Source organism: Silene latifolia, unplaced genomic scaffold (assembly GCF_048544455.1).
Source record: "Silene latifolia isolate original U9 population unplaced genomic scaffold, ASM4854445v1 scaffold_75, whole genome shotgun sequence".
Classification (NCBI taxonomy): Eukaryota; Viridiplantae; Streptophyta; class Magnoliopsida; order Caryophyllales; family Caryophyllaceae; genus Silene; species Silene latifolia.
Window position 1 is genome coordinate 1,697,402 of NW_027413661.1, and position 19,708 is coordinate 1,717,109.

Genomic DNA, 19,708 nt, shown 5'->3' on the forward strand with positions numbered 1-19,708 from the left:
TTGAAGTTGCCCCCGGAGGACGAATTAGGCTTGATTTAGCTTACTTCCACTCATTCCTACAGTAAATCATAGAAAATGCAAAGTAAACCGTTTCGGGAGAAATAGTAGCCTTAAGCTAACAATTATGCATGGAAATACGTGCCAAAACCGCAGATAAAGTGTATAGAATATGCACGTATCAAATCCCCCCAAACCAAACCTTGCTTGTCCCCAAGCAAGCACTATGACCCATATAAAAACTAAATGGAAAGGAGTATATCTCAGAGCTAGCTACAAGTCAATGCCAAACCGTTTAATGCACATAGTCAACTACTGCAAAGCTTAAATCAAGTGAACAAATTTATGCATATCATGGAATTAAATCGGGCGTTCGACCTTGCAAGACTTATACATTCGGACTCTCCCGGGTCACTCTTCCCTCAGCAAAGCAAATGGTAAGAATATATGTAAAAGAGAGGAAAGAAAATACAGTCTCTCACCTAAACTGCGACCGACAAAACATGTATGCTTGACTAGCATGAATAATGATTCTAGCTACCGTACATACGCATAACCACCGTCAAGGACTATTACATGCCAAACTATTGCAAGATTTGGATATGTGAGGCTAAGTGGGAAAGAAGGGGCAAAACAATTATGGAAAAGTGAAGGTAAGAGCCAAGCTAGTACCTATCTAACCATCAGAAACCGTATCCCTTCCTCCAACTCAACATATAAACCATGCCTTTAATGACTAGACAACACAAAATCCCAAACAAACGCCTCCAATTCAACCAAAACCTTATTATTTTCAAACTCCTCTTTTTTTTTTCTTTTCTGAAATTTTTTTTCTGTTTTTTTTTTTTTTTCTTTGCTTATTTTTTTTTTCAACTTCTGAGCTGGTGATCGATCGACAGTGATGGCAGTCGATCGACCACCCTGTCACAACCAGAGCTCTCTCGCCCAGGTAAGTCCTCTTTTTTTCATTTTTCTGAAATTTTTCTTTCTTTCTATTGAAACATTAACATCCCCTTCACTTCTCATCAATACTCACTCCATCAGTACAAAACGAACCAAAACCGCTTCTAATCCGACAAAAATTCCTCTACTACTTCCTAGCTTGGCACAATGGTAGGCTAAGTATGGGATGTAGTTGAGGGCAACTGGCAGTTATAGCTTATAGTGGAGTTAATGGGGTAAAATGAGAAAGGGGAGGATGCAATAGTTCTCAAAACATGCAATACCGACCACAAACCAATGCGTACAGGCAATAAGCAATCAAAACTCATACACGTGGAAAACATGAAATGAAGGGAGTACTACTCTCAATCCTAAATTAACCGGTCATGAATGTCACCAGTTATAGGCTCTATATCTCAGAAAGTATAAGTAGTTTGCCAAAAGTAATGAGTCAAGTCTAATTACCCGAAATGAATTCCATAACAAAATTTGAGAAATCACTTATAATTCTCGCTGAGCAGCTGTGAAAAGGCAAGGAATGACATATTTGACTAATAGTGCAAAATTATCATTAATAACTCCAATCCGACTCAACTATATGCAAAAGTAAACGTGATATTTTTGATTTTTATGAATTTTCATTTTTTTTTTTTTGAATGAATGAAAAAACAAATGCAAACAGAAATGCACTAAACATGTGACTGAAATGCAATAAAAAACAAATGCAGATGCAAAACAAAAGGCATATGCAAATACCCTCCCCAAACCAAAACGCACAATGCCCTCATTGTGCTCAGCAGCAAATCACCAGCAGAAATATGGGAGAATAAAAGCATAATAAAATAAAAGGAAACTAATAAAGAAAGGAAGGAACTCACAAAATACGACCTCCCCAAACCAGCCAAAAACGGGGAGGTCACCAGCATCTAATCTCCACCATCGTAATCAGAACCACTGTCCTCTCCGGACCCCGAGTCGCTCTCCTCCTCCTCCTCCGCCTCAGCAGCAGCGGCAGTGGCTCTCCTGGAAGTGGAGGCACCAGCAGTAGTAGTAGGAGGGGGTCTCCTGGCAGGCTGAGGGTAGCCGCCCACAGGAGGGACAAAGTAGGAAGGGTGAGTCCAAGCACCCTGTGGGAGCATCCCCCCTCGGGCTAACTCCTCGTAGACTGGGTACAGGGCTAGAGCCGTGTCTAGCCTGTGCTGGTCAAAGCTCCTGCACAAATCACCCAATACACGTGACATTGCCCTCTAGTCCATGACCGGAGGGACAACCAAAGGAGTAGGTGGTCGAAAAGTGGCCGGGTAGCCGATGGGAGGAGCAGAGAGTGGAGGTAGAGGGTGCTGTGAAGAGGAGGCACGAGCTCTCCTCGAAGTGCTAGCGAGAGGCGAGTGGCCGCCACGGAGAGGAAGCCCGTAACTAGGCAAGGGCGGCCGAGCGCCCCCGAGAAGTGATGGTGAGGGCGGACAGAGGGTAGCCGAGTGATGAGGATGCGGTCACAGATGAAAGAATCAATCTTCCACCGCATCTGTCTATCGACCCAATAGACAACCCTCGCGTAAGGAAGGTCCATGAAACGTAGGTCAGGGTCAATGGGGTCCTCCTGTCGAGGGAAAAGTAAAACAAGACGGTTGGCGAGACGCGTCACCAACCCACCACAAGCAATAGTGGTCAAAGTGCTCTCACTTACAGTCTGAAAGTGAGCGGCAGTCAAGTAGGCAATGTTAAAAATACGGGCTATCCGACTTTCAACGTTCAGATAGCCCGCCAAGATAGACAGCTCAATATTATTCACATTATTAGACTCTTTACAGCCAAAAATGGTATTACCCATTAGCCGTAGAAAATAACGAAGAGGGGGCAAATGGACGGAAGTGCCCGTCCTTTAAGGCCCGTGAAAGTCACTGATACAAGACCACATGACTCGATGAACATCAGAGGTATCCGAGGTTCTGCCCTCGAAATAAAGACCCACAAAACCGGCAAAATCAGCTAATGTCAGAGAGTAGTTGACATTGAAAAGTCGAAAGGAAATGCAAGGGTTAGTCTTATCAGCCACGAAAGCGGCCGAATCAAAAGCATAAGACGAAAAGAATTCGAGGGTCAAAACATAGTATGTGAACTCAGCCATGTCCACAAGACCCATCATACCTGTCCCATTTAGCAGGGACACAACCGACTCATAACAGCCTAATTTCTCCAAAGTATCTTTATGGAGAAACCGGGTAGCTGTGACTTTCATTCTCGCAACAAAAAGGGAAAACTTATCACGTTGAGTAGAATTAGCAAAGATAACCTGCGGATAGTCAGGTAGACTATCCGTGGTAGCCTCTATCATCAGTGGCGGTCCTCGTGGCCGCTTGGGAGCTCCTTGACTCGACTGTCCCTCGTACATGTGTTCCTTCCCTTTCGTCATTTTTATTACCTGCAAACAACTCGTTAGCAACAAGAATCCCCTAACAATGTCAATTTACGAAAACCCGAATCAAAATCAGATGTGAATCGCAAATTAGGGTTTCGAGATTTTGGGGAAAACGGTTTTAATCGCCTCCTCGTTGCTAGCTAGTGTCGAAAATCAAGGGGAAAAGGGTAGAACAAGCGATTAAAGCATAGAAAAGACAAGAAATCAATCCCAAAAATCAATTTCCCCAAATCGATTTTTCCATCTCAAATGCACATTACTCGAAAATTTCGCATAAAACCGCAGTAAAATCGAAAATAGAGCATGGAAATGGGATTAGAGACATACCTTGAAGAAACTTGAAGATTAAAGCAAGAAAAATCAATTGTAAGACGAGATTTCAGGTGAAAATCGCGAAAAGGGGGATGAAATTAGGGTTTGCTTATGATTTTCTGAGTTTGTGAAAGTGAATGAATGAATGAGTGAAAACTTCCCTTTTTAGTTGTATTCTGATCCCGCGGAGTGGTCGATCGACCACTTTACTCGGTCGATCGACCGGTCTTTCATTTAACAGCTTCTGGAGTCTCGTGTATTGGTCGATCGACTCATTGACCCAGTCGATCGACCAATACTCCTGCACAGTAGCTTCTGCTTTCTCCGCTTCAGTCGATCGACTGACCCACTTAGACGATCGACTGCTAGAGCTGGCATTTAGACTTTAATTCGCCAAAATTCATTTTTGCCATCATAATTTCCTGTCCTTCTCTCACAAACATCCAGTAAGCCACCTACGCACTTTGCATAAAATAAATGCCTGCAAAAATTATCAAAGGCGCACATATTCCCAAACCAAGAAATTGCAAATTAAAAGGAATTAAAGAATACAAAAGAACTCAAAAATGCAAATTAAATGAAATAACAAAATAAAATTCCTAAATTACAATTAATTACAACCTGGGTTGCCTCCCAGTTAGCGCTGGTTTAAGAGGTCCCGCACGACCTTTTTACCTCACTTTGCATCATCCGATAACGGGTCGAAGTATAATACCTCGACTTTCCCAACATATGCATCTGATCCGTGATAATGCTTCACATATTGGCCATTAACCTTGAACCTTTCTCGGTGAGGTCTCCAATTCAACGATCCGAACTTTGTGACCATTTGTGACCGTGTAAGGGCAGTCCACCGGATTTCACTTACCAGAAATAAACGGATACGAGCGTTAAAAGAAGTACCTTATCGCCAATATGGAATTCGCGCTTGATGATTCTCTTGTCGTGCTAGCGCTTTGTTTTCTCTTTGTAGATCCTAGCATTGTCATAGGCCAGCAGCCTAAATTCCTCTAGCTCATTCAGCTGTGTCATGCGTTTCTCACGAGAGAGGTTAGGATCCAAATTCAAATCACATATAGCCCACCAAGACTTACGCTCTAACTCAACGGGTAGATGACATGTCTTACCATAAATCAATCGGTATGGTGACATCCCGATTGGCGTCTTGAACGCAGTTCTATAAGCCCATAAGACATCATCTAACTTAAGACTCCAATCTTTCCGTGATTTAGAAACAACTTTAGCTAAGACTTCTTTCAATTCTCTGTTAGAAACCTCAACTTGACCACTAGTTTGGGGATGATACCCCAAACCTCTACGATGTTGGACACCGAATTTAGTCAATAAAGCACTAAGTTGTTTCTCTTTAAAATGCATTCCCCCATCGCTAATGACAACCCGAGGGACACCAAAACGAGGGAAAATAATCTTTTTAAACAGTTTAATCACGGCCTTTGCATCGCAATGGGGAGTAGCAATAGCTTCCACCCATTTGGATACATAATCTCTGACTACGAGGATATATTTATTACCTTGATTTGCTCGGAAAAGGTCCTTGATAATCAATGCCCCGGACATCGAAAATCTCAACCTCAAGAATGCCTACCGTGGCATCTCATGTCTCTTGGAAATATTCCCGATCTTTGACAAGCATCGCACTCAAGAACAAAATTGCGATAACTGCATGAAAAGTTGGCCAATAGAAACCAGATTGGAGTACCTTACTTACGATCTGGACGGACCGTGATGACCACCATAAGCAGAAGAGTGGCAAGCCTCTAGGATATCCTTCACCTCCCATTGAGGTACGCATCTCCGGATGAGACCGTCTGCGCATTCCTTGAAAACATAAGGATCATCCCAAAAATATTGTCTAGCATCATAAGCAAACCGCTTCTTCTGCTGCCATGAAAGCTCGGGTGGTATCCTACATCACAAAGAAAGTTAGCAAAATCAGCAAACCACGGAGGTGGATAAGACCCTGAAGTAGTAATAGCTAACAGACTCTCATCAGGAAAAGAATCATTAATAGGCAACGAATCCTCCCTTTCTGTCAGCTGCAGACGAGATAGGTGGTCAGCTACCACATTCTCTGCTCCTTTCTTATCTTTGATCTCCAAATCAAACTCCTGCAAAAGGAGTATCCACCTCAAAAGCCTCGGCTTCGCATCTTTCTTAATAAAGAGAGTCTTCAACGCTGCATGGTCAGTATAAACAATAACCTTAGAACCTAACAAATAAGACCGAAATTTGTCTAAGGCAAAAACAACAGCTAGAAACTCTTTCTCAGTGGTAAAATAGTTGACTTGAGCCTCATCATCCGAGTTCGGCTCGCATAGTATATGGCATTCAAAGCTTTATTCTTTATTTGTCCCAGAATCGCACCGATCGCATAATCGCTGGCATCACACATGATCTCAAATGGGAGGTCCCAATCGGTAATTTGAATGATTGGCGCAGAAACTAGGGCCTCCTTTAACCTGTTAAAAGCGACAAGGCACTCATCAGTAAATTCAAAGACAGCATCCTTAAGGAGCAATTGTGTAAGTGGTTTAGCAATTTTTGAAAAATCCTTAATGAAACGCCGGTAAAAACCAGCGTGACCAAGGAAACTCCTCACTCCTTTAACATTCACGGGAGGAGGTAATTGCTCAATCACCTTCACCTTTGCCTTATCAACATGTATACCTTTATCGAAATCGATGCCCTAACACAACTCCCTCATTGACCATAAACTGACACTTTTCCCAGTTTAAAACAAGATTAACATCTATACAACGCTGCATGACTTTATCAAGGTTAGCTAAACAACGATCAAAGTCACTACCATAAACTGAAAAATCATCCATGAATACTTCCATAATATTCTCTATATAATCAGAAAAAATCCCCATCATGCACCTCTGAAAGGTAGCAGGGGCATTACACAATCCGAAAGGCATTCTACGATACGCAAAAACACCCGTGGACAGGTAAAAGTGGTCTTACTCGATCGTCCGGATGAATAGGGATCCGAAAGAACCACGAATATCCGTCTAGAAAACAGAAAAATTTGTTAGAAGCAAGTCTTTCAGTCATTTGGTCAACAAAAGGGAGGGGGAAGTGGTCTTTCTTGGTGGCGGCATTCAACTGTCTATAATCAATGCACATCCGCCACCCTGTCACTACTCGAGTTGGTATTAATTCATTTTTCTCATTTTTAACCACGGTAGTCCCTCCTTTCTTCGGGACTACCTGAACTGGGCTAACCCACTTGGAGTTGCCAACTGTATAAATAATACCTGCATCGAGTAGTTTCATCACCTCAGCCATAACAACTTCCTGCATCTTCGGGTTCAACTTGCGTTGACCCTGTCTGTAAGGGTTGTGGCCTTCTTCCAGCTCTATCCTGTGCATACAAACATCAGGGCTGATGCCCTTAATGTCATCCAAAGAGTAACCCAAAGCTTTCCTCTTTTTCTTAAGCACACACATCAAAGCAGACAGCTGGTCATCATTAAGCTTAGAGCTAACAATAGCTGGGTACTGCTCCGTATCATCTAGAAAAACATACTTAAGATTAGGAGGAAGTGGCTTACGCTCTGGCACTTTTACCTCTACAGCATAGACAGAATCACCTTCAATGGCGTAGCAAGTGTTGACCAAGTTCTCGTTGGCCAAGCTTAAAAGCATCTCATCTTCTTCCTCATTGAGCTCGTAGCTCTCCATTGAGGCTACCAAAGCATTTGGCTCCTCAAAGCATTCTCCATCAGATACTGCACACTCATCTAAACGGGTTAGATCAGCTAAGGGATCCTTGGCTAAGGATTCCCTCCAATTACAAGTAACAGCCTTGTCAACAATATCAATGGAGTAACACGTATCATTGTCAGCAGTCGCCTTGTGAGCAAGGCTGAACTCAATTGTGTCATCTCCTACCTCTAAGGTGATGGTTCGGCGTTTGACATCTATTACAGCCCCAGCTGTATGTAAGAACGGTCTAGCTAAAATAATAGGTATCTGACTGTCCTCTGCAATGTCCAAAACAACGAAATCGACAGGAATAAAAAACTTACCCACTCGAACGGGTACATCCTCTAGAACTCCTATAGGTCTCTGAGTCGATCTATTTGCCATTTGAACGGTAATATCGGTCACCTTAAGTCTACCAATATTTAACCTTTCGCAAACAGAATACGGCATGACACTGACACTGGCCCCTAAGTCACAAAGGGCCTTTCCAATTACGTGGTTACCTATAGTGCAAGGAATTGAAAAACTACCCGGGTCCTTTAATTTAGGTGGCACATTAATTTGCGAAAGAGCATTACACTCTTCCACAAAAGCAACATTACCATCATCACGAAAATTTCTCTTACGATTTAAAATATCCTTCATAAATTTAGCGTAAGAGGGTACCTGGGTAATTAAATCAGTGAAAGGAACCGTTACCTCGAGATTCTGGACCATCTCCAGAAACTTACCAAACTTACGCTCCAGCTTAGTAGCCTTCAAACGCTCGGATACGGATCGCAACACGGCCGTAGGATCAGTAACCTTCGGCTTCCGTAGGTTTAAAACCCCCGTCAAATCATCAATGAGTGAAGAATCATGCAAACTAGTTGACGGATTTGCATCCTGTACTGGGAGGTCAGTCGATCGACTGATGTTAGTGGTCGATCGACTAACTTGGCTGGGCGTGAACAGTTCCTGTTCAGAATTGATTTCGTCAGGTGACTCAGTCGATCGACTGACAATGTTGGTCGATCGACTGATTGTGCTGGGTGTGAATAGTTTCTGATCAGAAACTATTTTTTTTCGACGCTTGATCGATCGACCGACAATGTTGGTCGATCGACCGGAAATCGGCAATTGAGCTCGTTTTTGCACGAATTTAAACGAGCTTCTTCATCATTTCGAGTCTTCCTTTGGCTTGTCGGGACTTTCATAAGAGAGGCCACTTCTGAGATTAATGGCATTAATCGTTTCAATCGGCCCTTCACATTTGCTTGAAGAATTAGCAACTTGCTTAGCCTCTATATTCTCCAATTGCTTCACAAATTTCTTTGAGGACTCAATCCCGGCTGCTTCCATATTCGCCACTTGAACCAAAAGGAGTTGGACCATTTCTCTCAACTTCTCGATCTCATCTGAGTTTTGAACAGGTATTTCAACTTTCTCCTTGGAAGCTTCAGAAATCTCGAGCTTCTCGAGACGGGCGATAATAGAAGTTATAAGTGTCACAACGGCACTCATTTCATCACTTTGCTTTCGTGACTTTCCACGTGAACTTCCAAACTCGGCTCTATGGACTGCCATCTCCTCAATAGTGTTCCAACCTTTATTTTGACCGGTATTATTTTGGAACCTACCATTAGCTTGTTTGCATCCAGGATGACCTTGTAATCATCATATAGAGCATTATAAAATAGGTTGCAAAGATACCATTCTTGGAAACCATGGTGAGGGACGGCTCGGACCAAACTTTTGAAACGTCCCCATGCTTCGCAAAAACCCTCATCGGCTCCTTCTTTGAAACTTGTGATTTTACTTCTCAAGGCGTCAGTCTTTGAAAGTGGGAAGTACTTCTTGTAGAAGGCTAATGCTAGAGATGTCCAGTCCGTGACTCTAGTTGCTACCCTATCAAGGTAGCGGTACCAATCTCATTTGAATCCTTCAAGGAGTATAAGAACATCAACCCCTTTACTTCATCCCGAGTCACCCCAGCTGGTATAGGTATGGAGCAAGAGTGAGTCTGTGAAAATTTCCATATGCTTCAAGGTGTCCTCATCGGTAGACCGACAAACCGATTTCGCTCCACTAAATCGATATAAGAAGAACGAAACTCGAAGTTACTAGGTAGTAGGAGTAGGTAAGCGGTGCCCCTTTGGAAGATGGTGTTCCTTTGGTGTAGATTATCATATATTGTAGCCATAATTGCCAAAATGAGAGTACTCAAGTCTTCCTCTCAAAAACCTGTCTTCTAACTGTGCAAAAGCAAAACTAGAAGCAAAGGTAAGCAACGGCCTCAAGGAACCAAAGTTCCTTGAGACAAGAAAAATAAACTAAAAATAAAGCAAACAGAATTACACCGTCTCCCCGGCAACGGCGCCAAAATTTGATACCGTCGTTTTGTATCAAAATTAAATTTATAATTCCAAACTAAAACTATAGCTAGTGATAGTAAGGGTCGAACCACAAAGAGACAAGGTTGATTTTGTTTGCTATTTTTCAGTCTATAAAAGTAACAATTAATTGGGGGGTTTTGAGATTGGTTGACTAAATTGACTAATTACTAAAACGAAATTTCTCAACAAGATAAAAAGAGGATCGGGAAATTCGGTTCACCATGGCAATGGTCAGGACAATAAGGTAGCAGAAATCCTATAATACGGTCTAAGGGGATATAAGCAAGCCTTTCGATCTATGCTCAAATTAACCTTGCGGTCTTCTAATTCCCCGAAATTTCTCAAAGCTTTCACTCAAGAGAAATTCCAATCTAATGATAATTCTAATTACTAATCTTTCAATCTAGCAAAAAGGCATATCAACAGACGACAAAATCGAAACGGAAGAATTCATGCTAACAAACAATCCTTATTTATGCCATGGTTCACCTCATTCCCAATCAAAACAATTAGCTACGCATGACTAAAACTAAAACAATTGCTAAATTGATAACAAAGAACAAGATTGACATGATTGAATTTAAATAAAAGACAAAAGACAAGAGATGAATTTCTGGAATTAAATTGGTAAAAACAAGAATAGAAATAACAAGAATTAAAAGAAGAAAGGAATTACATAAAAACTTACTAATTGAATTAAAGAACAAAGTTTCGAATTCCAGGTTTCCCGTCAGCAAAGCTAGATCTAAAAACTGAGTTTTTCAATAATGAAAAGCATAACCTAAAAATTGCTGTGTTCCACTGATAAAAGATGCCAAAGGTTAATTACAAGTTGGGCTTTTAAAAGTCTAACACAAAGAAAAAATTCTCAGCTCGAAGGCTGGTCGATCGACCGGTCAGCATGGTCGATCGACTGTAAATGCAGAACAGCAGCTTCTGCTTGATTTCAACGGTCGATCGACTGGTGGGAGTGGTCGATCGACTAGTAATGCTGTGCAGTGGCTCTTTTTGTTCCTTCAAATCAGCTCTTCACTCCTTTGCACGCATCCCAAGGTGGGTGAATCCGAATCTCCTTCTCTAGGCTTCCTTGAAGTTGCCCCCGGAGGACGAATTAGGCTTGATTTAGCTTACTTCCACTCATTCCTACAATAAATCATAGAAAATGCAAAGTAAACCATTTCGGGAGAAATAGTAGCCTTAAGCTAACAATTATGCATGGAAATACGTGCCAAAACCGCAGATAAAGTGTATAGAATCTGCACGTATCAAGTAGTCAATTACGAAACACGTGAAATTGAGTGGGAGTTTGAAATTATCATGTGAAGACATGAAATTTAGTGGGGGCAATCATCTTGTAAAATTTATAACTCATTACTCATTGAGAATGACAGCTAGTACTATCTTTCAGAAAGAAGTATTTGAGTTTTTCAAAACCATATAAGGATTTATGAAGATCCTAAGCTAATTAAGCTTAAAGAGAAATAATAAGTTGGAAAGATACTTAGTTATAGTAAGAAGTTACTCAAAACTAGTATTTTCTAATATGCTAGGACTTATGAGAAGTGCTAGGCTAATCATCTTGACAATTGTTGCAAGACCCTACAAAACGTATACCTAGTGCATTGTGAGTTGGTAGAACACTTGACCAGTGCAAGTTATATTATCCACCACAATTCGTTGGTTATGTGATAAACAACAAGAAAGTTCTATCAAGATAAAGAACCTAAACCTAGGTTGGGAACCTAGATGTATACTTGGTAAGGTTCATGCTATGAGAGATAACATGAATATAAAGGAAAGTGCAATACGAAAAGTATGAACACATGGAAACATGGTATGTTAAACTTCTATTGCAATCAACAAGTGTTTTCACACTTATATACATCACAAGGTTGTAATATGGTATTGACTACCCGAATATGATGTCCATATTTGTCGTTTGAGTTATTATTAACTCACCTTATACTTTGTTACATTCAAACGGGTTGTAGAGACAATTGAACCCCATTTAAGTGAACACGGATTAATATTGTATTCGCCCATAGTCACTTACATGAGGTGACGTCTCGAAGTGACTAGAGTGTGATGCGATTGATGGCAAGTTCAAGTGCCATAGAGTCATATGAAAATGACTAGTCGATCACATAGGCAGACTGTTAGGAACACTTTGTCGAGCTAATGACCGCTTATAGAGTTCTGGCAAATTTATATAGCCTGGTCGTGGCGAGCGCTACTATTGTATTCGAATGAGTCGATTCTTTTGACTAAAGACTGTTCGCCTAAGGTGGCACAATTTCAGATTAGCTTTGATTTATGTTACTACGACCTTCGTAAATGGGGTCAAATGGGCATATTTTGGGTTATGATGGCCGTGGCTAGTCGAAGGGAATAAGTGCGATAGGAATTGTCCACCCCTTGTCAAGGTTATAACAATATCTCAAGGCCACTAGAGGAGAAATGAACTGGAAATGTGTGGCCACGCTCGGAAGGTATCTATGGTAGACAATTCCGGTCAATCAGTTATTCTCCAGATCGAGGAAACCACTCTCGATATGATCACTTGCAAGTACGACCTGAAAGACACCTTGCATTGAGCGGGAGATAGTAATAGGACAAGAGAATTGGTGACGCACACTTGTCGAGGACAAGTGGGAGATTGTTGGAGTATGTGTCCTCCGACAATAATGCGATCACAACTGTCGATCATGATGATCACATGTTTAAATCTCGATTCAAGAATACATGTGGGATGTAATATTTTACAGTCAACTGGTCCACACATATCGGTAATGATTGGCTGACTAGAGTTTGACATTACTATCGTGCGACGGCGGTGATCAGTTGATCCCCTTAGGTCATACCTAAAGGGTGACACTCTTAATTGATTATTTAATTGATCGTATGTCGATACGGGTTAATTAAAATTGCTTAAAATTGACGGACGATTTTGTGAGTATTATTGACGTGTCTTATTGTAATTCGATTAAATAAGAAACGGTCTAAGTAATCAAATTATTTTATTACTTAGATAAAATTATTGTTTACGAAACAATTGAAACTGAATGAATAATTTATTATAAATACAAGACGTTGTGATTTATAATTGATAAACCGTTTTGGTACAAGTAATTATGAATTACTAAGTCGATTTTTTACATGACGTATTTTTATTAATACGTTGATTTTTAATATGTTAAAAATACATGACAATTTCACATGACTAGTAACATGTGACAATTGACAAATGACAAATATAAAATGGACCTCCCATTTTATATAAGTGCCGAAATGGAGGGAGTATTAGGTTAAATTGTGTTAATTATTTTTAAGTGGAAAACATGATGATTGCAACCTAATATAGCCATGCATACCTATGATTTCTTGGGTAGAAAAACTTGCCCATGCATTGGCTCTCCTCCACCCTCCCCACCGGTTTTCAAAGGGCAATTATAGAGGGTTTTTCTCTCTAATTATTCATACACAACTTTAACTATTTTTCTAGTGTAAGAAAATAGAAATTCTCTCTATAATTTGTTAAAGCTTAGAGAAATAAAATCTCTCAATATTCTTCCTCTCTTGGCCGAAATTACAAGAGAACATACAAATATTTTGGGTCAATTTTTAGTAAGATTAATATTGTTCTAGATCTAATAATATTAGTCTTTTAAGAGGTTACCTTGGGTATTCACTTTTGGGAGGGATTCTTCTTTGGATCCTTTGTTCATCCATATAAGGAAAGCTCAAGAACAAGTGAAAACGAGAACTCATTTGTGCCCAAAATCCGAAAGTCCCATAGTAAGAAAGACGATTTCTTCTCTATTCTTATTCAAGTTTGCATGCATAAGATCTAGTTTTAATTTTATGACTAAATTAAAATGTCACATATATGAATATGTTAAATAATGAGATTATGATTTCTAACAATTCAAAACCCCATTATTCGACTCCCTTACCGGTTTCTCACAAGCACTCCATTAGCCCGCCGTGATCCCGCGGTAGTGAATGAACTCGGTCTTGTTTTTATAGAGTCCTACCTCAAGATACAAGGGAGGAGCGGTTATCACTTCAACGCCCCCTAGTTCTTCTTGATAGATTGGCAAAGTTCCGGAATGGAGATGATGATGGTATGATCCACATCGTTAATGGGGGATTAATAACAAAGCTTGCAAAATTCTTTAACCCCAACTTCAACAACAACAATGCTTATATACCTCTTCCGGGCAACACCAAGATTGATGAAATGTTACTTCTCTGACAATACCATTGGATAGCCCTTGAGGGCTTTGAGAAAAGGATTAAGTGGATCACCAAAGGGAGAACCCCCATGTACCTTCCAATGGAAGGTTTAACAAGGATATCACCTCGAAGGGGTCCCCTTTCACAAGTGCAATCTTACCTCGTCCCAACTAATGCGAACCAAGCAAACCATAACCCACCTCCTACTCCACCTCAACAACAAGAACCTCAAGAAAATGAAGAAGAAAAAGTTGTGATCCCGCCTTACCCCTTTCAATATCAACCCTATAATCACCCAAATCCCTTCATCCTTCCTAGAGATGAATTTGTCACGGGTATACTAAAAGATATGAACCAAAGGCAATATGAAGCAAGAGTGGATAATTACTATGCTCTCTATCCACAATTCCACCGATTGGCCCGTCAAAGGCATGTTAGTGAAGAGGGAATTCTTCCCTCTTAGGCCCAAATAGATATCCTCTTTCCAAACTCGGAAAATGCCAATGGTGGAACACATGGAGAAGGAGAAGGTGAAAGGTCAAGTGGCGGTGATACGGTGGAGGTGAATAGCGAGGGGGACGAGTTTATGGACTTCTATTAAAGCGATTGTAATACCCCGTATTTTAATAATAATTTATATGAATAATTTATGTAATTTAATAATTGATTAAATGACATTTCTAATAATAAATACAAGTAAGACGTTAATTAAATAATGAATTAATAATTCAAGTAGGGAATTGGGTTTGGCTAGTATTTGTGCTTTGGACCGTGTGCTATTATTATTTGGGTCGAAACTTATTAAATTGGTATGAGTATAATCGGGATTTGTATCGGGAAATTAATAATAATATAATATGGAAATAATAATGTATAAAGGTAATAATAATTATATTAATAATAATAATAAAGTATGGCAATAATAAATTAGTAAGTATTATATGAGGAAATCATAGTTACGGTAAGGTTAATAATATGTGATAATAATAATAATGATATAATTATAATGACAATTCCTATACTAATTAGAATAAGGTAAGTTACATAGTTTCCTAATTAGCCTCGTATTCTCTAAATCTTACACTATAAATACCACCTTAAATCTGAGAATAATTCATAAATTAAAAAAAAGAAGCTTTAGGAGACGGAAGAAGAAGGAATTAACATAAATCAATTAAACAACTCGAGGTAATTATTCATCTTAAATCGGTTTATATTCTTTTCATGCAAGCATCTTTAGATCGATAGTATGACTTCTATAGACCACCATAGGACTCGGGAATTGGACCTATAGCGACATTGAACTGCAAAGTTTCTGACCTGACCATTGTTGACCGTCGTTGACCGTGATAGGGTGGTGTTTAGGGCGGCTAAATGTGGCTGGTCAGGGGGTTATGCGGGTTTGGTTGTGGGTGATTGGAATGGGTAATTGAACCCTTTAATGGTCGAGTCTTGACCTGGGTAAGGTGGGTTTGTGTCAGGGGTAGTTAGTCGACCACCTTCGTGGTGTCTTGGTGGCCGGAGGTGGCGGTTTGTGGCGGTGGTTGCGAAAACAGGGGATTAACCCGTGTTTGGGCAGGCGGTTTTCGAAGGGGTTTCTGGTGGTTGTAGGAGGTCTGGGTTGGGGTGGTTTTGGGTGGCTTTTGTCGAGGGTGGATTGGTGAGTTGATTAGTGGTTTTAGGTGGCGGTAAAGGTGGTGTTAGGTGGTGGTTATGGGCGGGTTTTATGGGGGTGTCAGGTGAGTGTTGTTGGTGTCGGGTGGATTAGGGCGTGTTTTTGAGGGTGGCTGGTGGCGGTTAAGCTGGTGGTTGGGGGATGGTTGGATGGTCCGTGGTGTAGGGATGAGGTAGGTAGGTTGGGTGGTGGTCGTGGTGGCCTGTGGTGTCGGGTTGGAGGCCGTTTATGGGGGTGGTTAGTCACGGTTTCTAAACCGTGTTTTGGGGGTGTTTGTGTGGTTGTTTTTGTGACGGGCTTAAGTAATTAGTTCGGGTGACTCGGGTTTGTTTTATAAGCGGGTTTTTAATATCGTAACCTTTAATAAACATAATAAATAATTATTTTGAATAATTAAATAAAAGGCATAAATAAATAAATAAATAAATAAATAAATAAAGTTAGTAATTATAATTGTTGTAATTGTTATTATTATATAGGTGACGGAAATTGTGAAGAGTTTATAATCGGATTTGTTCGCTTTAATTATTGGATTGCGTAATTGGAGTGCTTGCTTGCCAAGTAGGGATAAATCCTACTCAACTTATACTCGATAATGTTTGTTGGATGAATTATCAGATGTGAAGTATATGTCATTGGTTTATATTGTGGTTATTGGTTATCTCATGTCGTAATTATTGGATACCTCAGACTCGTTCTGAGATGATTACTATTGTTGTTGATCATGGCATTTGTGTTGGATACCTCAGTTTTATACTGGGATGATGGATACCTCAACTTCGGTTGGGATGGTGAATACCTCAACTTCGGTTGGGATGGTGGATACTTCAAATTCGGTTGGAATGATGTAATGTGAGCACGTTGTTAAGGGAGGTGTGCTAAGAAAAAGGATGGGCACGTTGTCAGGGGGTTGTGCAATATAAAAAGGAAGTTGGATTGTTTATCGTATGTTTTTGTTGTTAGAATTTATTCCTACTCAACCTCGCGGTTGACAGTGTATTCGTGAACACCTGCGGTGAACCGTTTTATGGGGAGCAGATTTGACAGGTACCAAAGATTAGCTGACTTGGGAGCATTGGGATGAGAGCCAAACTTGGAACCTTAGATGAAGTCTAGATCACATATATAGTTATATCACTTATTTATTTTCCGCTGCGAGTTGTATTTATTTTTATATTAAGTTTTAGTTGATTAAAATTGTAAAACTTATGTAATCATTAAAGTTTTATTTAAAGTACTTTGGTGAGTTGGACTTTGTTATCTACTACCTCGGGAAACCGAGATGGTAACGCTCTCATTTACTTGGGAATGTCTAGCTAAAGGCTCCCGAATAAATGGGGGTGTTACAGCGATGCATCAAAGGAGCATTGGGATAGCGATATTAGAGGGGATGATAGTAACCAATAAAGATGTTCGTGACCTTGGTGGAGCAGGAATGAGGCACCCACCATGGCCAAGGTGAAACTCTTCTTTTCCACTCACTTTTCATGAAAAAAATTTCATGCTTAGCTAACTTGTTTTATAATTGATTGTTTCGACTTATTAGTGGTGTCCTTGTAAAATTGAAGGACTATTATTACACCTTGACAACATCTAGGTGATGATAAACTTATTTTGTTCCCACTTTTGAAAATCCAAAATGACAAATTAGTTTCATACATTGCATACTTGTGCATGAGCTCCCCTATTTTTACACTAGAAATAGTGTCTTACTTGGTTTGGGGAAGTTCAAGTACAAGTATTGGGAGTTAATATAAATTAGCTCTCCATCCAAGAAATTCATGCATCATATAGTATAGTTTAGAATGCATCACTTGTTTATATGTCATGTAGCTTGCATAGTAGTGTAGAAATCATGCATTCTCATTTAGCTTGCATAATTTCCTATCGTTTTGGCCATTGAGGACAATGCCCATACTAGTGTGGGGATGGGAAATTATAACTTGACTTTTAAATCAAAAAATGATAAAAATTGAAAATTTTTGAAAAATACAAAAACATGTCTTTTTATTTCATAAACATAAAAACGATAAAAATTTGAAAAATTGAAAAACCAAAAACATGTTCATTCCTTTATAGTATAGAATTGTATATTTTGTATATAGTGTGTTTGTCCTTCTATCACATTGATCGACTACGCCACATCCGAGACATGAGGATTATGAAGACCGCGTGGTATGATCTTTCAAATCTCCTTTTTCCTCTCTATGTTAATAACTATGTGGCTTTATTTTGATTGATACTATTTACACCAATGTGATTATAGGAGTTTCATTTAGCTTATATGGCATACTAGTTGGTAGAAGCATATGCATTAGGTTGTATAAATGTTAGTTGCATCATGGCATATAGTTGCATTTTAGGAAACTTTTTGTGAAAACATCTATTTGGGAAGCTTGACAAGTGTATATAAGGCCCTTGTAGATACTTTTTCTTCTTAAGACTTTGCTCATTAGAATACTTGTAAAACACCCTAGGATGTGTCATGCTAGTATCCTTTGACCCATGGATTAAGGCCTAGTCAAGAGTACCTTGTGGTGTGATAACTCCTTGGCTACCGTTTATTCCAAGGTGACCCTTGAAACCATGCAACCATCTTCCACTTTCTACCACATGTTGTCAACAAAAAGGGATTGGGCACAAAAATTGTGCAAATTTGCAAGTCAAAAAGTTTGCAATTTGCATCAAAGAAAAGAGGAGTACAAAAATAAGAACTCCTATGCTTCAAATATAAGCGCCCTCGCTACAAATGGGGTAGCTTTGAAAATGTTCAAAAGAAAATGAAATAAGTTGAAAGTTGTCAAGTATTGAAATGCCAAACATCAAAAGAAATGGCAAAAATAAAGTGTTCTCAAAATGTCAAATGCCACAAGAAATTGGGGAGAAAAACAACAACAAAAGCAAACTCCCATATGAAACTCAAAATTTATTGATCCCTTTTTTCCATCGAATCCACTTTTGTGCATGGTAGAGAGGGGACGACCTTTCTTCTTGTCTAGGCAAGAAGGGGAATTTCGCGTTCCTCCAGTGTTTCTAACACCATAGGGAATCTACCCTTGACGAAAGCATTTAACAATTGAGGACAAAGGTACCCTAGCTTGACACAACTTGGAGGTGATTTATTGGTATCCTTCGAGGCTTAGTAGTTTGAAGAATTCGTATCTATGATGGTGTGTGTACCCTTAGATTACTTCTCTTGTAGATAATTTCTGCCACTTAGATGAGGAAAGTGGCTATTCATTTTTGTAGATGCAACCATTACTTGCTTTTGTGTGCTTAATGCTTGGATGTGTCGCCATTTTCGCAAGCCCCACCTTGCCTTGCAAGAAGGCATCCTACCTCATGCTTGTCTTGTTGTGAGTTGAAGGGGTGGAGTGAGACCCGCTAATTATCTCATATCGGCTATATTAGTAGGTTAGTTTAAATAAAGGTCCTAGTTTTAGTCACCTCTTTACTCGGGACGAGCAAAGGTTCGGTTTGGGGATGTTTGATGTGACTCATATTTGAGCACATTTAGTCTCCGAATTAGCCTCTTTCCTATGCTTTATAGCACATAATTGGGTCATTTACTATCTTTAGTTTTCCATTTTGTATATTCTTTGAGGTTTTGTCTCCTTGGTAGGAAATTGTGGACATCGGCCACGGGGGCGCTTGGGAACAAGCGTTTGCATTTGTGGAGTCGCCACCATTTTATTGTGGAAAATTGGAAACCGTTCGAATACCTCGTGTCATGTCAAGACATAAAGTAGTGACATGAACACCAAGAACTCGTTACCCATAGCATTCTATGTCTAGAATGACTCTCGTGGATGTCAATGAACACGGACGTTCACAGAGATATGGAGTAAGGGGTGAGGGTACGTATTAGGAAGCTCTTTTGATCGAACACCTAATTCCGCCCGCCTCGATAGCAGCCTCTACTAATGATTAGGGAAATTGTCTATACTTGATATGTTGTCGATTTATATGCGTGCAATGCAACATCCATTAAATTTATCCTAGCATGTGAGAAATAACTAA

The 19,708-nt window shown here is 39.9% G+C and overlaps 1 non-coding gene across 1 annotated transcript; it reads left to right on the forward strand.

Moving 5' to 3' along the window:
• The first annotated feature begins 9,103 nt into the window (after positions 1-9,103).
• LOC141640332 (small nucleolar RNA R71) lies at positions 9,104-9,210 on the forward strand. The gene has a single exon (XR_012542963.1). It is a non-coding gene; the product is annotated as a small nucleolar RNA R71 (small nucleolar RNA).
• Positions 9,211-19,708: the final 10,498 nt, after the last annotated feature.